Source organism: Bidens hawaiensis, unplaced genomic scaffold (genome assembly GCF_021521415.1).
Source record: "Bidens hawaiensis isolate Kalapana, Puna unplaced genomic scaffold, B.hawaiensis_p1.1 tig00008947_1, whole genome shotgun sequence".
Lineage (NCBI taxonomy): Eukaryota > Viridiplantae > Streptophyta > Magnoliopsida > Asterales > Asteraceae > Bidens > Bidens hawaiensis.
In genome coordinates this window covers 244,539-253,285 of record NW_027491651.1, presented here as the reverse complement: position 1 = coordinate 253,285, position 8,747 = coordinate 244,539, and positions in this window count along the sequence as shown.

Sequence of the window (8,747 nt, the reverse complement as noted above, 5' to 3'; positions counted from 1 at the left end):
CTTCCGGGACGCAAAACGAACCACGCAAGACGATCTGACCAAACCCCACCCTCATGGGCACCGCGTCCAATGGCCATGAAGGCTAGGGCAGCCGCGCGTGGCGGCCTCAGACCTGCAGATGCCAAGTTCGTTTTTTTGTTGTTATTATCACTTGTTTGACCCTTTAAACCAATGAGAAAGCTTGGAAATCTCTAAAGCAACCTTATTGATAACCCTAACACCTTATACTTCATAAAACCAAGCCTCACCACTCATTTGAACCTGCTCATACTCATCAAACATTCTCAACCTATGTTATAAGCTCCAACCTTCAAGTTCTTACTTGTTTGACCTTCAAGAGTCAAACAAGAGTTTTCCTTTGATTTATACTAACTCCATATGATTCAAACTTGTTTTTGCAACATATATATAATATACACCTCTTGTTACCGTTGGTAGTTACTTCTCCGGTCTCGATCGGTGAGATTTCGGACCTCGTAAGGCAAGGCTACATAGAGGACTTTCGTGGTCTTTGTTATATATTTTCCGCTTCTAACCATCTAACTTTATTATTGCTTACTAACCATGCTTAACTTCTGCTCATTTTAGTTTATTTACAAGTTCCATGGTTATGGGTTCTAAGAGTCTATGCCTCGGTGTAACCGTAAATAGTTCTAGACCGTAAACCGAACTTTGCTTACTAGTTTTTGTTAAATACTTGTTTAAACATGTTTAATGTTAGATCTCATTTTATAAAATCATTTTTATGAGTTCTATGGTTATGGGTTTGTAGATTCTAACCTCGGTCTTAACCCGAAACTAGATCCGAACCGAAAACCGAACTTTTGTTTAAAGACTATATTATTAACTTTTCGGTTGTAAAACTTAAGTATTTTCATTTGTACATTATTATACAAGTTCTTGGATATTTGGTCATGTGAAAACCATCTATGAACCTATTGGGAGATGGAAACCGAACCAAACCGAACTTTCATTTAAAGACTTTATTTTTAACTTTTGGGTTGTAAAACTTAAGTTTCATCATTTATAAATCATTATACAAGTTATTTGATATTTAGGCATGTGAAAACCATCTATGAACTTATTGTGAGATGGAAACCGAACCAAACCGAATTAAACCAATTTTCACTCGCTTAAGACACACAAGTGTGTTTTTAGCTATCAAGACTTGTATAAATCTTTAAAAATACTTTATAAACTGATTTTAATTATTTTCTTAAGTACTTGGAAATGTTGGATCCAACTTGATCTTATAACAAAGTTTGGACCGACAAAACCGAACACTCGCTTAACGGACGTTATTAGTTCTAAAACAATAGAACTCCATACTTGGTTAAGTTTTTATTGAGTTATCTCATAACATTCATTATGTTGGAAAGTTGACTTTGGGTTTGAACAATTATGAAGACCCGAACCAACAGCCCGAAACACTCGTTAAAACCCGTTTTAGTATCTACATTATAAAGGGACTTGCATTATAGCATTTTTACCCACCTTATTACTTAACATATGCTGAGTAAATATTAAGGCTAGATACTTTAACTCGGTTTCGAGCAAACTTATATTTTTAAAGACTAGTATTTCAATTTATTATTATTTACATTTTTAAACCTTAAACTTTAAATTGTTCTCATTTATTTTCATTTATTTTATATAAATATTTCTTAGAAAACCTTTCATTACAGATTTCCTTTCACCTATATCTTGCTCGTTCAACCTCATCCTTCCGGTTACTCGTCATTTTACCGATCAAGTTTATTACTTGAACGTGAGTACTTTTCATACCCCGCTTTCCATCTTTCGTTTTGGGGGTGATATTGCATACTTATTTAAACTAAATGCTTTATATTTGAGTCTTAAACCACAAACTTTATTGTATACTTTACTTAAATAAATGCTCGATTTGGTGTTCTATTCTTACTTGCGTATATGCTTATGTGTTTACCGCTTTTGGTTGGTTGATTCATAAATCCGTGAACTATTTGGTATTCTCTTATAGCACGGTGCCGTTAATTTATTCTTATTAACAACCTCATGAAATTCGAATCTATTTGGTATTCTCTTATAGACGGTGCCGCTAATGTATTCTTATTAGCGACCTCATTTTTATCCAAATTATCGCTTTTATTTATTGTTTCGTATACAAGTTGTGGACATTTCTTATTATTTACATATTGTTCAAACTATGAAATTTCTCACCAACCTTTGTGTTGACAAACTTTATTTTATGCAATATTACAGGTTGACTTTTGTTGACTCGAGAACTTGACGAAAACGTATCAAGACTTTTAGGATATTAGCAAAACGAACAATATATATATATATATATATATATATATATATATATATTTGTTTACTTGTATTCGATTTGTTTTGTATGAACAAGATGTGTTGTTTATTGATTTTATGAAATAAAATTAGTTGATTAAATATTGTCACTTTAAATATTGTCTTGCGTATTTGGGCAATCCGTTGCACCCCGGCATGTTCCGTCGCCTTTGGTCGGGGTATGACAGCCCTGTATTCAACTTTAGTAGAAGACCTGGATACAACATATTGCCTTTTCGATTTCCAAGAAATAGGAGTCCCTCCTAGAAGTAAAACATAACCGGTTTGTGATTGTTTTATATCTTGACAACCAAGCCAATCAGAATCGGTATACCCAATGAGATTCACCCCACCACTATTTGGAAGTAAAATACCTTGACCAGGAGTGGACTTCAACTATCTGAGAACTCTTGTAGCTGCTTCCATATGATTATGTTGAGGATCGGCAACGAATTGACTAAGAACGTTGACAGAATAAGTGATGTCAGGTCTGGTGTCTTGTAAATAAAGAAGCCGACCCACTAACCGTCGATACTGACCAGCATCAACACGCACTTCTTCATCATCTTTACCAAGTTTGGTGTCCTGTGTCATAGGAAATGCACTTGGTTTACAACCCAACATACCACTATCTTCCAAAATGTCCATCACATACTTTCTTTGACTGAGGACAAGACCATCTTTTGTTCGTGCTACTTCGATTCCTAGTAAATATTTTAGAACACCTAAGTCTTTGATGCTGAATTTTCTGTCAAGAAAACTCTTTGTTTCTTCGAATTTCTTTGAGTTGTTACCCGCTAAAATAACATCATCTACAAAAATAAGAGCTGCCACAAATGCACTTGATGTTTTAAATATAAAAAAATGATCAGGCTTAGATTGTTCAAAGCCAAAATCGAGTATTGCCGATGTAAACTGCTGATACCAATTCCTAGATGCCTGTTTAGCCCATAAAGGGATTTCTTTAACTTGCAAGCCTTTCTTTCTTTCCCTTTGTCAAACCCTTGCGGAATCTTCATGTAAATTTCTTCGTCCAAATCACCATGCAAAAATACATTATTGACATTCAGTTGATGTATTATCCAATTCTTCTTTATTGCAACTGTCAAAAGTGTACGAACGGTGACAAGTTTTGTCACAAGGGCAAAGGTTTCATGAAAGTCAATTCCTTCCCTTTGAGTAAAACCTTTTGCTACCAACCTTGCTTTATATCTCTCTATGTCCCGTTTGGTTTGTATTTTAATTTGTACACCCACTTTGAATCTATTGCTCATTTTCCCTCCGGTAGATCCTCAAGGGTCCACGTAACATTAGTCTCAAGTGCCTTTATTTCTTTCTTCATTGCCTCTATCCAAATTTTATCCTGAACTGCTTGCTTAAAATTCTTTGGCTCATCATTTAAACTAATGGCCGTTAAAAAAGCTTTATGCGAATCAGAAAATTTATCGTAAGAAATAAAATTGGCAATAGGGTATACCGTCGAGAACTGATGTCTAGACTCGAGTGAAGTTTGATCAATAGATGGTGGGAGATTCACAACATAGTATTTGAGTCGAGCGGGCTCTTCATGTTTTGTTTCTGATTGGGTTGTGGGTTCGATCACATTTGTTTGCCCAATGTTTTTAGTTTGGACCGTGGGTTCTACCACTTGGTTTGACCCTTCGTTTTGTGACAAATTGTCATAGTTTGTATCATTTTGCATGACAACATCATCTTCATGCATATTCTCGTTCATATCATTATTTGTTCTATCGGGTTCTGACTCATTCTCTTCATGTATATTGCTCGTGTTTTCGTCTGGAATTTGATCATCATAATTCCATGTTGGAAACTCAAAAATTTCGGGTTCATCTTCCTCTTGATCATTTTGTAGGTCTTGAGGAAATGTGTTTTCAACAAACCTCAAGTCTCTAGACACAATTATCTTGCCATTTTGTACATCATAAATCTTATAGCCCTTCGTACCCCATGGATAACCCAAAAATATTCCCGGTCTCCCTCGTTCCTCAAACTTGTCACCTCTCGTTTCAACGTTACGGTAATACGCAAGGCACCCAAAAACCTTTAAACTTTCATAATCCGGTTTTTGTCTATAAACGATCTCATAAGGGGTCTTGTTTTCAATGGCTTCTGAAGGAAACCGGTTTATAACATAGGCTGCCGTCATAATGCATTCTCCCCAAAAACGTGTGGGCAACTTAGCTTCAAATCTCATAGCCCTTGCCGTTTCGAGGAGATGACGGTGTTTACGCTCCACCACTTCATTTTGTTGTGGGGTATGTGGACAGGTGGTCTTTAGAAGAATACCATGCTCGATGTAAAAATTGAGCATTATGCTCGCGGTAAATTCACCTCCGTTGTCACTTCTAATTCTCTTAACAATCTTATTAAGTTGTGTGTTGATCATTTTGTGAAAACCAATTTAACAGTCACTCGCTTCGTACTTGTGTTTTAGTAAGAATACCCACACAGACCGACAAAAATCATCAACTATGGTTAAGAAATAGTTGGCACATGTAAGTGAAGGAGTTCTATACTTTCCCCAAATATCACAATGTAAAATCTCAAAACAACTTTTCGTTTTTATTGAACTTATTGGAAAAGGTAATCTGGTAAATTTGGCCCTATTGCAAGAATCACAAAACATACCGTTTGTTCAGAAAGAGTCCTCTTTAACAAAATCCAAAAGACAAAGTTTTCCATGCGAAGCATGCCCAAGACGCTTATGCCATAAATCACTAACAATTGTCATTGCTTTTCTCGCACTTCCCACCATGCTCATTTAATAGAGTCCTTGCTTGCATTTACCTACCCCAATCAACCTCCTCGATTTCAAGGTATGCATAACACAAAATTCAGGGAAAACGTTACAGCACAATGCAAATTATTCGCTAAACGACTGACATATAATAGATTGCAAGTAAATGTTGGAACATGTAAACATTCTTAATTTGTATTCCGTTGGGTAGAATGCATGACCATCTTCCTTCCACTGAAATGGATAAACCATTGGGTATAGTAACGGGCAACTCACATGTGTTTTTCAAATCATTATTGAACCAATCAACCCTATGAGTTATGTGATCGGTAGCACCCGAATCCACAACCCATATGCTACTAGTGTCGAAATTACCTTGTATGTTGGTGATGGGTGAGGCTTTAGTTTTAACCAGAACGCCTTTAGTAGCAAATATTCCAAGAAATTGCTGATACTGCTTGGTGTTCAAACCAGGAATATGACAATTCTTGGCTTCATTGTGATACATGTTGCCTCCTGTTGTGTTTGTTATTATTATTGTTATTTATAATCCCTTTTCCTTTTTTTATTAACAAAGCAGAATAAATAATTTATTTTTTTTACTTTAAGTTCTGACACAGGCAACAAACATCACTGCCTTCAGTAATTGTGATTCCTCTTCTTCCCAAAGAACTCAACTTTAGCAGGCTTGTAAAAAAACTCCACTTCACAATCGTCAATAGTTTTGCTTGCTAATTTTCCGTTTGAATGTCCGGACCAAATCAGATCTGGGTTTTTGGAAAAGAACAGCGTCGATGGTATAGCAATTGTTTTAACAGGGTTTTGCGGCCAACCGGTTGTACGGCGGCCAAAGCTCCGGCGGCAACGAGTTTAGGGTTTAGATCACTGCTTTGATACCATAAACAATTTATTAGAATCTTGTTTCATGTTTTCATTATTCCTCAAACGTAAATACTAAAAGTATATACGTGAATACAAAACATTAAATAAGGAAAATATATTAAAATAATCTCATTCTATATGGTGGTAGCTATGATCTTTTATAATGATGATACTATAATGGTGACGATTCAGTTAATTTACTGATGTAGATGAATATCATACTAATAATAAACCTAATTGGATTAATGGTCTTTTAATTTTAGAACCCTACAAGCACAAATTTAACGATGAGGTAAAGATATAGTTGTCACCTTATGTATATGCGACAAACGGCGAACTTAAGTTTCAAGACGCGTAAAAAAATTAAATTGCATATGTGAAAGTAAATAGTTACGCCACTATTAAAATTATTACGTAATAGTGCCAAGTCATTTTGTCACCCCCTTTTCAGCCCACAACGTACAGTCGGTCGAAAGAGAAGAATATTAAACTTATGTAAAATCTTCAAAAAAGGCAAGAAACTAAAATCGAAGATGTGAAACTATCTTAGATCATGTGTAGTCATAAAGCCACTCCGAGGTGCTATGCGTCACGTGGCGACCAGTCAGAGTTATGGTTTTTTTACAAAAATAGAGTGTAGTCATAAAGTCTCACCCCTGGGCGTTATGCGCCACGTGGCGCCCAGTCACTTTTACACTTTTTTTGTTTTTCGTTTTTATTAAGAATAATCAAATAACAATAATATTTTATTAAATAAATATTACATTAAAATAAAAAAAATACTCGTCTTCATCGTCGTCTTCAGTCTTCGCCCCCGCTGTCGTCGTCGTCTTCGCCCTCGTCGTCATCGTCTTCATCATTGTCTTCATTGTTGCCCTCGTTTTGATTCTCGTTTTCACCAGACAAACGCCGATTCATCCAAAGATGTTGGACCAAATCTCCCTTTAGTGCGTTATATATCTCTTTGACCGCACGAAATCCGAGTTTTCGAGTCTTTGCTCCATACTTGCTGGAGTTCGTGGTGAATCCAGGTCCGGTATGAAATTGGACATATTGCTCTTCCCTCGTCATCGATGATCATGTTATGCATTATGATACACGCATACATAGCACATTTCATTCTTTCTAAAGACCATAAACAACAAGGATTTTAAACAAAATCTCATCGTTGTTGAAGAAAACCAAACCACCTCTCGATATCCTTTCTCGCAGACTCTTGCACTTTCTTAAAATACTGTCTTTTTTCATCCAACAGGTCTCTGAATGTTTTCATGATTATCGCATACTCTGGATATATTCCATCACCCAGATAGTACCCATGATGGTAGAAATTATCGTTAGCCCAAAAAGAAGCGACGGGAACGGTCCCAAATATGTAACTCTCCATCACAGGCGACTGCTCTAAGACGGTTATGTCATTGCTGGAACCAGGAACACCAAAGAATGCCGACCAAATCCAAAGGCCGTATGAATGACTGTTAGTCCCTTTTGGTCACCTCGTGTGTATTGACCTCGTCATGCAGTTAGACAATTAGCTCATTCCCAATGCATGCAGTCTACACTCCCTATCATGCCGGGTAAACCATGCACCCTTGTATGTGCCTTGTAAAGACGTTGTAAATCGTCCAGTTGGGTTCTCTCAGATAATGTGGTCCATATAGTTTCAATATTCCTATATTTTACACAACTTTTATAAAAGAGAAATATGTATTTTGTCTCCCTGGTTTATATCGTCGCGAGATGGGTTAACCCCTGAAAAAGATTTAAAGAACTTTGGGCCATTATGTTTCTCCGGCGGGTCAGTCTGCCGTCAGTTGACTGACCAAAAAATGTTGAAATGACCATTTTACCCCTGAGCTTATAACTAAATCAAAAAATTCTTTCAAATGGTGTAGCGGCCAGGGTTCGAACCCCCGACCTTTGGGTTAACAACAAGCAAAACTTACTGTTTGAACTAAACAAGTGTTTGTTTATAGTTATATTATATGAAATATATATTCTTTATTTTCATTAAAGAGTTTCTCATCCTCATCATCATCTTCTCCATATATCCATATTTCCATATCTTTATCCTCATAATCATCCAAATCTATATATCATCTTATCTATATCATCAAAATCATCATATTTTTAAACTTTTCACCCGAAACGAACCGTTATATTACTAAACTTTTCGCCCGAAAATAACCAAACGAGTTGTCTTTTTAGTAAACTTTTCGCCCGAAAACAACCAAACGGCCCGTTTTTTAGTAAACTTTTCGCCCGAAAACAACCAAACGCGCCGTTTTTTAGTAAACTTTTTGCCCGAAAGCAATCAAAACGAACCGTTTTTTAGTAAACTTTTAACCCGAAAACAACCAAACGAACCGTTTTTTAGTAAAATTTTCACCCGAAAACAACCAAACGAACCGTTTATTAGTAAAATTTTAACCCGAAAACAACCAAAACGAACCGTTTTTTAGTAAAATTTTCTCCCGAAAACAAACAAACGAACCGTTTTTTAGCAAACTTTTCACCCGAAAACAACCAAAACGAACCGTTTTTTAGCAAAATTTTAACCCGAAAACAACCAAAACGAGCCATTTTTTAGCAAAATTTTCACCCGAAAACCAACAAACGAACCGTTTTTTAGTAAACTTTTAACCCGAAAACAACAAAAACGAGCCATTTTTTAGTAAACTTTTCACCCGAAAACCAACAAGCGAACCGTTTTTTAGTAAACTTTTCACCCGAAAACAACCAAAACGAGCCGTTTTTTAGTAAACTTTTCGCCCGAAAA